This window comes from Schistocerca serialis, chromosome 1, assembly GCF_023864345.2.
Source record: "Schistocerca serialis cubense isolate TAMUIC-IGC-003099 chromosome 1, iqSchSeri2.2, whole genome shotgun sequence".
In the NCBI taxonomy this organism is placed as follows: domain Eukaryota; kingdom Metazoa; phylum Arthropoda; class Insecta; order Orthoptera; family Acrididae; genus Schistocerca; species Schistocerca serialis.
Window position 1 is genome coordinate 831,514,489 of NC_064638.1, and position 11,621 is coordinate 831,526,109.

General features: G+C 40.9%; 1 protein-coding gene across 2 annotated transcripts in view; it reads right to left on the reverse strand.

Moving 5' to 3' along the window:
• The window catches only part of LOC126484756 (beta-mannosidase), a 254,100-nt gene extending 243,724 nt beyond the window's left edge, over positions 1-10,376 (reverse strand). The window contains exon 1 of one of the 2 annotated variants that reach the window (XM_050108354.1): positions 10,319-10,364. The gene's annotated coding sequence lies outside the window, so the exon portion shown is untranslated. Of the gene's footprint in view, positions 1-10,318 lie in introns of both variants that reach the window. The other variant, XM_050108362.1, reaches the window with a different exon arrangement.
• Between the last annotated feature and the right edge of the window lie 1,245 nt (positions 10,377-11,621).

The following is an 11,621-nucleotide window of genomic DNA, read 5'->3' on the forward strand; positions in this document are numbered from 1 at the left end:
GAGATAGGATTCGAACCTGCGACCGTAGCAGTCACGCGGCTCCGGACTGAGCGCCTAGAACCGCGAGACCACCGCGGCCGGCATAAGAAAAAAAAAACATCACATTGTTGTACATATAATTTTAAGTAAAATTAGATGTAAAGAGAAAAAAATATATAAGCGAAAAACAACGTATCTGATGGTTTTAATCCCCTGCTCTCATAGATAAAGTTGACTGCGAGAAAGAAAAATAAACCACACATTTTCGCAGCACGACGAAGTACAGCACAGCATTTTCTTTTATGCAGTCTTTTTTGCAAAAAAACCTGTTTAAAAAAATTTATAGCCTACGTCCATCTGAATGTTTATTAGTGTATTGTGTAAAAAATTGAAGTTAACAGCAAAAAGTTTTCGAGACTTTTTTTCTAATAACGTTTCCCCTTTATATGTTCTATATATATTTAAATATTATTTTTATTACAAAATATGTCGCATATGTCTGTCGGAATGTTTATTAGAGTATATTGTCAAAATTTTAAGTAAATTTGACAAGAGCTTTCCCAGATTCTTGTTAACAATGTTTTATATATATATATATTAGAAAAAGTATAACATATATCTGTTAATTAGAGAATAGTGTAAAAGTCTGTAGCGAAAAGGTCAAGAACATTTTGAGCTTTTTGCTAACAGTATTTCCCCTTCATATATTAAGAACTATGTAGGTTATGTCCATCCGAAAGTTTATTATAGTGTCACGTAAAAATATGAAATAAGTTGGCCAAGGTCTTTACGAGAGTTTTGATACCAATGTTTCCCATACACACACACACGCACACACACACACACACACACACACACACACACACACACACACACACACACATTACCCCCCCACCCCCCACCCCCCCAGGGTAGCTGAGAGTGCTAACGCACTGCTGCCTGGGCTTGGGTAGGTACGCCGGCCCCAGATCGAATCTGCCCAGCGAATTAATGACGAAGGCCAGTGTGCCGGGCAGCCTGGGTGTGGTTTTTAGGCGGTTTTCCACATCCTACTGGGTGAATACCAGGGTGGTCCTCACGTACTGCCTCAGTTACATGACTCGTATACAACTGAAACATGTTCACCCTATTCCATGGCTCACACTAGACGCAGACCGCTGGAATACACTGATTCCGTCCCCGGTGTTCGGGGTGGCAGCAGGAAGAGCATCCAGCCACCCTCTGCAACTAAGACTGCCATACCAATAGTAACAAGGCTGACACCGCATTGTAGCAGGAATAAGGCCTCAAGATGATGATGATATATATATACACACACATTAAAAAAAGTTTCACATCACCCCAGTTGCCAGAACTCCTGAAGATAGACGTTGACTGTGAATATTGTATCACAGACACAGTCCCTTTGACTGTTTGCAGATGTCACTAAACCTGCCCAAAGATGTAAACAAGCATGCATGAGCAGCGTCTATTAGATGGAGGGGGTCCAACAGTCGATCAGTTCCAGTCATTCCACCAGGAAGGAGGTACACAGCCCGTGTTGTCTGTAGTTCAACCATGCCTAGACGGTCAATACCGTGGTTCGATCACGTCCGCATTGTTACTTTGTACCAGGAAGGCCTCTCGACAAGGAAAGTGTCCAGGTATCTCAGAGTGAACCAAGGCGATGTTGTTCGGACATGGAGGAGATACAGAGAGACAGGAACTGTCGATGACATGCCTTGCTCAGGCCGCCCTAGGGCTACTACTGCAGTGGATGACCGCTACCTACAGATTATGGCTTAGAGGAACCCTGACAGCAACGCCACCTTATTGAATAATGCATTTCATGCAGCCACAGGACATTGTGTTACAACTCAAACTGTGCACAATAGGCTGCATGATGCGCAACTTCACTCCCGACGTCCATGGCGTGGTCCATCTTTGCAACTGTGACACCATGCAGCGCGGTACAGATGGACCCAACAACATGCCGAATGGACCACTCAGGATTGGCATCATGTCCTCTTCATTGATGAGTGTCGTATATGCCTTCAAGCAGACAATTGTCAGAGACGTGTTTGGAGGCAACCCGGTCAGGCTGAACGCCTTAGACACACTGTCCAGCGAGTGCAACAAGACTGAGGTTCCCTGCTATTTTGGGGTGGCATTATGTGGGGTGCACGTATGCCGCTGGTTGTCATGAAAGGCGCCGTAACGACTGTACGATACGTGAATGCCATCCTCCGACCGATAGTGCAGCCATACAGGCAGCATATTTGCGAGGCATTTGTCTTCATGGACGACAATTCGCGTCACCATCGTGCACATCTTGTGAATGACTTCCTTCAGGATAACGATACCGCTCGACTAGAGTGGCCAGCATGTTCTCCAGACATGAACCCTATCGAACATACCTGGGATAGATTGAAAAGGGCTGGTTATGGACGATGTCGCCCACCAACCTTTCTGGGGGATCTACGCCAAATCGCCGTTGAGGAGTGGGACAATCTGGACCAACAGTGCCTTGATGAACTCCCGGATTGTATGCCACAATGAATACAGGCATGCATCAATACAAGAGCACATGCTACTAGGTATTAGTGGTACCGGTGGGTACAGCAATCTGGACCACCACCTCTGAAGGTCTCGCTGTATGGCGGTACAACATGCAATGTGTGGTTTTCATGAGCAATAAAAAGGGCGGAAATAATGTTTATGTTGATCTCTATTGCAATTTTCTATACGTGTTCCGGTACTCTCGGTACCGAGGTGATGCAAAACGTTTTTTGATGTGTGTTTATATACATATATCCTATGTCTCTTTGAATGTTTATTACCGCATTTTGTAAATATTTGAAGTAAACCGGTCAACAACTTACCGAGCCTTTTGGTAACAGCGTTTCTCCCATTTATTGTCTATGTCCATCCAAGTGTAAAAATTTGAAGTAAATCGTCAAGAACTTGTCAAGGTTTTCGTAACAACATCTCCCTTTACATATTATATACTGGGTTGCTATAATTAAACATTCCTTATTTAACACAGAAACAAATTACTGTATGAGTACCAAACTTAGTACCATTAATGTCAAGGATTCGAGGAAAAGAAATAATGCGAAATCAATTTAACTGAAACACTTATAATGTGCTGCTACGGTACATCATACCATTAAATATTGGTACCATTACTGCTACAAAAGGGGCTGGCGCCCATCAGTGTCCAGAAGAGTCTAAAAGCGCATGACTGCATTCTGCTCAGCAGAACGAAGCATGTCCATAGTTTGGCTGGATACCTGTCTTGATATGCTGTGCTTCAGATCAGCACATGTGTGAATGTTCTCCTGGTAAACCCTATCCTTCAGGTAGACCCACAACCAGATATAATAGGGAGTGAGATCAGGTGATTGTGCCGGCCAAGCATTTAGAAACGATCAGCTGACGTTTCCAAATGTTTTTCGGGGAAGCAGGTGAACTTCACGAGCAATGTGCGGTGGGGCCCCATCTTGCACGAAAACTGTTGAGTTCAGTAAGTCTCTTTCCTGTAGGGCAGGTATGAGATGCTGGTGGAGCATATCACAGTAACTCTGGTCAGTCACACTGCATGTCTTTGGTGCTTGAGCGCCAACCTGTTGAAAAAAGAATGAGCCAATGATGAACGTAGCCATGAAGCCACACCATACAGTATGACACATTCACCATACAGAGGAACTTCATGCACATTGACTGGAGGTGAACATCCCCGCACTCGGCAATTCTGTGTGTTCACATCACCTGTCAGAGAAAAATGAGCTTCGTTTGTCGATAGGATGGTCCAGGACCAGTCCTGGTCAACTTCAGTCCTTGCGAGAACTGGAGACCGAAGTCAACACGTTGTTGTGCGTTCTGTGCTGCAAGCTGTGTACAATATTGGTTTTCTCTGGATACCATTTGAGAACAGTTCGAAGCACCTTCCGTACAGGGGACTATGGGATGTTCAACTGTAGTGACACAGCACTGCCTGATGATCAGGAATTGCGGGCAGCGTTGTCTGTCATAGCAACAGCGATTTCATCATCCACCTGGTCCGCAGCTCATGGTTTAGTGATTTGCATTGCAGCCTCTAGATCACGGGGTCCTGGGTTCACTACCCGGCAGGGTTAGGGATTTTCTCTATCCGAGAACTTGGTGTTTTTGTTGTCATCATCATTCGTGAAAGTGGCTAGATTGGACTGTGTAAAGATTGGGACTTTGTACAGGCGCTGATGGCTGAGCAATTGAGCACCCCATAAACCAAACATCGTCATCATCAACCTAGTATGGTGCAACCCGTCGTCGGCCACTTCCCAGAGCGACGCCCCAGTTCTCTGGTTGATTCAAACTTCTTTATCATGCTTTGCACAGCAGGTGGAGAAAGAGGACCCTTCTGTTAGCCTTTCAGCCGGCGTTGTTCTTGATGTGTAGCTGCAGCATTACAGTTGTTTTGATAATAGAGCTTCACCAATAATGTCCGTCTCCTGTTGTCCAAGTTCACGTTGACACGCCAATAAGTGCACTGCAACTGGTCAGGTGAATGAGACTATGAATCACGATGACTGATCATGGCACCTGGTGGCCATAGTTAGAACTGGACAGTGACCCTGTGACACATGGAAATCATGCATCCCATACTCTGGACATTAATGCTACCAAGTTTGGTACTCGTATGGTAATTAGTTTCCGTGTTATAATGTGTTAAATAGGGAAAGTTTAATTGTAACCACGTGGTATATTTATATACTGTATATGGAAAAAATATAGCCTGTGTCCATCCAAGTGTTTATTAAACTATCATGTAAAAATCTGAAGGAAATCGGTCAAGAACTTTTCGAGATGTTTGATAACAATGTTAAATAGTGTCTTGTCTTTTTACAGTAGTGCAGATTGCGATAAGCTGTTTTGAAGTGCTCACTGCCTCTCCAGTGATACTCTGCTTATCCTAATATTCCGATTTTGGTTTGCAAGTCACAGTCTTGTGAACATTCCTTTGGATATCCATAGTCTTAATCCATGATAGATTTTCGTGGTAACAATACATGGGATGGTTTCCCGTGGCTTTCCCCTGTCAGATGGAAATATAAAGGACTAAGTGGGTGTGGTTAGGATTAGTGGTAAGGTAGTGTTTCATCCTCGATGAGGGGTTAAGGGGAACCAAGAGCTCACGTAGACAGAGTTGCTAAATCTCTGAAATAGAACTAACCTTCACTAGGATTGTGAAAAAGTTCCTATTCACTACTAGATAATGACACAAATTCCCATTCCTGTGCACATAGCTCTACTCTAGTTTATGTTAATTCATAATTATTGTAAATGCTTTCCTAATGAATGTTGTAGCATACAAATGTAACTGTCAAAATTGTCAGCAGTGATTACTTGGAACGTTTAAGTCAAGAGTTGATAAATTAAGGAGCTGATGTTTTTACCTTTATGTAGTTGCAATCTTTGGAATCATTTGTGTAGACTACTAAAAAATGCGCTTGTTAATTAGAAACCTAGGGTATGCACTAATATTGAATCTTGTGAAACAAGGTAAAAATGTGTTTAGTTAATAGAATATACATGGGATTTCCAGAAAAATATCATCCACACAATACATAAGATATCAATGTCCGCCCCCAGTAGCTGAATGGTCAGCGTGACGGATTGTCAATCCTCTGGTCCTGGGTTCGATTCCTGCCTTGTTCGGGGCATTTTCTCCGCCCAGGGACTGGGTGCTGTGCTGTCATCATCCAATCATCCTCATCGACTACAGGTAGCCGATGTGGCGTCAAATTGAAAGACCAGCACCTGGCGAACAGCCTGGCCCTAACCATACGATTAAATAAATAAGTAAATATCAAAGGCAATTTGTCGATTTTCAAAAAGCGTTTGACAATGTGAAATGATGCAATATGTTTAAATTCCTCAGAAAAAATAGAAGCTATTGGGAAAGATGGTTGACAATATATAGGCCCGCTGTGCCTGGAGGATATTTTACCTAGGCATACATGATGTTCCTCGTTGGCGTTTCAGTCTAGTTACTGATTTTTAGAATCAATGAATGAATGCACTCTACAAATTACCATGAGCAATTTACAGCATTTTCTACAGATCTTGTTGCAGTGAGACAGGAGCTTGTGTTTCGTGCGGCGTTCTAAACAATACAAGTTCTAGATATTTAAGTATAGTGAATTACATTGACATTATTGTCATGTATCAGTATGTTATACTACTTCATTTTTGCCATCACTTCATGGTTAATTTTATTTAGAGTGCACTGAACACATTTGCTAGGAGGAAAACTTTGTTTTTTCTACTTGGAAAAGTGTTTCCTGGTGTGGTCTCTGGGCCCTCTTTGTCGGCAGGAGGTGGTCAGTGAATCTCATTATAGAGGGCTAAGGCCCCTTAGAGTTGGGCAGTTTTTGCGGAAGTGGGGCTGCGACCTGCTTTGTGCTTTTGTCGACAGAGACGGTGCTTTCCTAGCCCTGACCACTACCATCCCCAGAGAATAACTGAGCACCTCATGTTTCCCTCCTTTGTTCGGACATTAAAGGGTGAGACAGCGAGATGCCTTCCGATCAGCACGTGAGAATTACTTACAACGTTCCTCTTCTTTTTTCGTAAAATAAGCAATATTCATGTCCACCACATGGGCAACAGCATTGAGTCGTCACCTCCATATAGGGTTTTTTGAAAGTAGTGAGTTGCGGATGGAGAACTTAGTTTTGTGGTCACTGGCTGCCGTGACTTTGCTGATATTGGGTAAATGTAAGTGTCGCACTTATGGGAACCCAGTCTATATTCTGAGCAGCTCGCTACTTGCTTATTTTGCCACGCGACTATTTTACTTAATTTGGTTATAATTTGTGGCATATTGTTGTATAGTTAACTTGTTTTACAAGCTGCCCAGAATAACAGCTCTTGTGCTTCATCCATTCAGTCTTTTACATTTTTTTTGCGATTTTTGCCAGTTATTAGAACACATAAATATCAGTTAATCTCCGTCCTGACTTAAATTCCAAGATTCTTTGCATGGTCCTACAATGTTCCCGTGGTTAGGCGAGCCACTGGTAACAAATATAGACCAGTGTTTGAGATGAGGCGTTACAGGAGAGACCAGAAAATTAAGTGGACCTATAAAATAATAAATGGAGAGGCTCTCAGCTGCATAGGAAGGGAATATGTAAGAACACTAACTGGAAGAAGGAACACGATTATAAACTTTACCGAAAAAAAACAACATGAAAGTAGAACGGTTTAAATATGAACCAGGAGAGGTATTTGACTTCTCCTAACCCTCGTGTTCCTATTTTCTGTCTATGTGAAGAAGCTTCTCCTTCGTCCCGCGACTGCGAACGTATGCAGCCATCACCGTGCCATTTCTACAGAGACATTTCTTCCAAACAGCATAATAAAAGAGAAACTACTATTATCAAACAGACGTCTATCTCATGTGGCAACAATGCGCTCACAGACTTAATAAAATAACTAGACCACTCACTAGCTTTAGAGTAGCGTTTGTAGACATGATGTCAAAGGACTCTATCCCTGTTTTAAACAGGTCAGGGAATGAAATGCCTGATTCATGTTATATTGGAAATCACAGCAAGACAGCGGAGAAGATGTGTAAGGAAACATTATATAAGAACTGAAAGTGGAAAACATAGCGAATGTAAAAATAACGTAATCTCAGTATCTGCAACTTCCTAAGTTTCATGCAACTTTCTTCAATTGATCACTCACAGCATTTTCGTCCCTACATGTCAGAAAGAGACACTACATTCTTGAGCATGTGTCTGTAACTTACTGTCTTTTGATGTCGACCTCATACAAAAAATTGTAAGTTACAATCATTTAAGTATAATTTTAAGGAAGACTTGATTACTCAGCAGACGTGAAGTAGACATCCTTTTATTTTTTTCTTCAGTTTCCTTTTGATGTCTCTCGTGCCCTTCAAATCACTGGTTCAGTATTTATAGTCGTTCCTGCAAATGGCCGTTTCTGCTGGGAACAGCTGAATCGTTTCTCTGCTATGGTACGCGTAAGGTCCTGCGTGCGCTTCGGTTCAAACAGCTACCGCCTACACAGCTCAATCAAGTTCAACGAAGGTAGGTGAGAGGGTAATGAAGCAAATTAGGGTACTGAAGCAAATTATGTTACTTGGCCGAAGACTTCCGATTTTTGACGACGAGGGCGAGCGAGGCGCGACGGTGGAGGAAGAAATCAAAAACGATAAATGCTCGCAAGTCTCGGTTGGTACGATATGCTGTGCAAACTAAAAAAGAATTCAAGAAAATGCTTTCTGTAACTGATTAATTATATTACAGGAGGAATAATGCTTCATTGAATCCTACTTACAAAACTATAAAATTTATATATCTGCGAAAAAAAACCTGACACAACAAGGTAGTTCTTTGGGAGGATCGGAGGGCGGGGGGATGGGCAGTTGTAGCACTTCTGTCATGGACGCAGGATTACAGCGTTACGGCTATGACTCGTATATATTCAACAATCGAGGATGTTGAGTGTACATTCTACTTTAGGATGGAGAGTATGGCACATGAGAGAACGTCGTAGCAGCTGCCACCATCAAACAAGCGAGAAGACTGATGATCAAAAAATAAATAAAATAAAACTATGTGAATATGCGTACGAGACTGCGAGTCACATTCTGTATTGTCCTATACAGTAAAATTGTAAATAACAAAACCACTAAACCCAAAGTGTGGCACCATGTAATTAAACTATTAACATCTGATACCAAAGAAGGAAATCCTAAAAGCATTTGTAATTTAAAGTGTATTTCGGCTATGATGCAGTTAAATTCAGACTATTCTCTCGCATACAGGTACTGCTTTAGTACTCAGGTTATACGTAATTCACATCCTCATGCTGATAAAAGTAAAGTAAGAAAACTTAATCTACAGCCAGATACTGAAGTTGCGTATTACGTAGTGAGCCTAACAGGTAAGTACTTATTTCGCAATTATCTTCAATCGAGAGCATACAGTACACAGGTGTCTGCGATGCACTTCACAATGGCTTGCTGAGTATAGATGCAGATAATGATAATGGAATTGCTCGTATTTAACGCTTCGCATAACACAATAAAGAAGCACATCAATAGAAAGAATAAATACAAACAACTGATCGATAAATAAGCAACTTGAGACAACAGCACATGCAAATTCGTTGTCGATAGATGAGAATTACTCACAAGCAATTTTGTTAAAAATTACGTTGCTATCAACGTATTCTGAGTAATATCAACAGACATATGTCGTCTTAGAAGCCAAATCTAAATGGCATTTGCACCAGCGGATCTTTCTCCGGTCTTACGTCACAAACTTCGAATGCGATGTGTTCTGCTCTGAGATTGCAGAACATTACAGCAACTCTAAGGTTTTACATACGTCACAATTAATTTAAACCCGAATGCAATTGCCTTATTCGATTTACAACTCACAACTCACTTCTTATTGACTATTGTGTTTTACTATTTCGCGATGCTTATACTTTCATGAAGCTTTCAAACGACTAAAAACAACTCATCTTTTCCAGCCCACTGTCACTTAATTTCACATAGACATCTCTCGACAGATACTATTTCAGCTTCAAGGAACTTGTGATTACATTTTCTGCAATGAAAAGGAATACAATGAATTTAATTTTTTCTTCGCGTAGCTAGTTAAAGACCCAAGTAAACACCGATCTACACGGAAAGAGGTGTAGTCGTTGGTCTGAGTGTTTCAGACGATCATCCTCTCTGAAGCTGTAACAATGAGTTCACGTAGTTACACAATGGCTACCATGAAAATCATGTGTAATTTTATTTTGTATCTGATGCGCGCTCGATCTTTTAACTGGATGATAGTCATAATGACTTGTTATGCTAATTTCTGTCGACGAAAATGCGAATGGTTCGCCTTTAAGGCCAACATTTTAAAGCTCATGATTGTCACGTCAAGTTCCGACTTGCGTTGGCATAGATATGCCTTTCTATTGCGTAACTTACATAACAGATTCATACGGTTATGTTATTGTAAGTTTTAATATGATTGAACTTGTTTGTTATCATTCAGATTAATTGCTTTTATCTCAGGTATTCCCTGCTATCCGCATGTGTAGAGAACTTCGAGGTATTTCGGAAAAACAAAGCAATCTTTTATAATACTAGCGTGACGTAAGTACGCCTAATTGGCAACGAGGATTTTAGCCATGCTAGTGTTTAGCGTGTCGGTACTCAGCGAAAGAAGTTGTTGTGTTTTGTTTTCCTTTTCCCGAGTTATAGGTTACGAATTACGCATAGCTCTAAAGCAACCATTACTATGAAATGAAATTGTAAGTTAGTGCAGTCTGCCGATACCTTATGAAGCCGATCCTGAAGGGTCTGCGAAGAACTCTGCCTGTCACAACAGTATCGATCAAGTGATCGCCGTTATTATCTCGTTCCAACGATATGACCACTGCCCTTGCAGTAGCCTACGCATGCGCGTGAGGGGTACCGGCGGGGTATTTAAAATATGTCATTCGCCAAGGCCTGTGATTATTGAAATAAAAACATAAAATTATGATCGGTACCGTTACTCGAACATGTATTTGCCCTTAGGTAGTGAATGCGCCAACAATTGAGCAATCTAATGCATGCCTGACGTACAAAACTCAAAGGTTGAACATATCGTTCTGTAAGACATACCCAAATAGAGATATTTTTCGCGTACTGCCCACAGAAGGTAAAAATCCGAGTTTCAGATCCAGTCTGCCACGCAGCTTTGTTTTGTTCTGGCGTGGTTTTCATCGCAACTTGTACTCAACCACTGAACAGAAAAAACATTTCCAGAATTAACAACAGTTTTAATAAGTGCTGGTTTTCTGCAAAACAGAAGCCTCTGGAAATGCTTGGAAAATAGATTTAGATTGCTATGATTTGACAAACAGCTGTGTAGTGTAGGCCCACTCAATGGGCGATAAATTGCAACCCCATCCATAAAGCAATATGTGATTGAAAATCCCTCACTTTTCCTAAAAAATGAAGATGCAGAAACCACAAGACAAAGAACTTGTCTCCATATACACTGAAAAAAACTATGCTCTGCAAAAATGAAGTTCTGCATCTTGGAGAAAAGATATTTAGAAAATTACTGAATAACATACAGTCAGTAAACAGCATTGCAGTATTCAAAGCTGCAGGGAAGGCATATGTAACTGACGATGGCTTCTATAGCCGGAAAGAGTTCTTTGATAAATAATGATGTACCAATCATAATGCACTAGTATTATGCATTGAAACCATAGTAGTATTGTTGCCACTGAAACTATGCTAATAATAGTAATATATCAATACTCTCTATTGTACCCTTAAATAATTACTGATGTTTTATAATGATAGAAGCAGTATCATATTTAATGATGTTCAACAACTTACTGTAAATTACGTGTACCCACAAGAGTTCACATAAAAATAAAATAAATATATAAATTATTGTGTTGTGCACATTGCTTTGCTTCATTTTATGAGAATAACATACAACAAATATGAAAATAATCATTAATGAGAGTGTTGCAGTTTCTCAGCTCAGTAGGAAGATGTTTTATTTGAACATTTTCCTTCATATCACATTTTGAAAAATCAGATTATTTTCAGTGCCAAGTATGACTTTTGGACAATC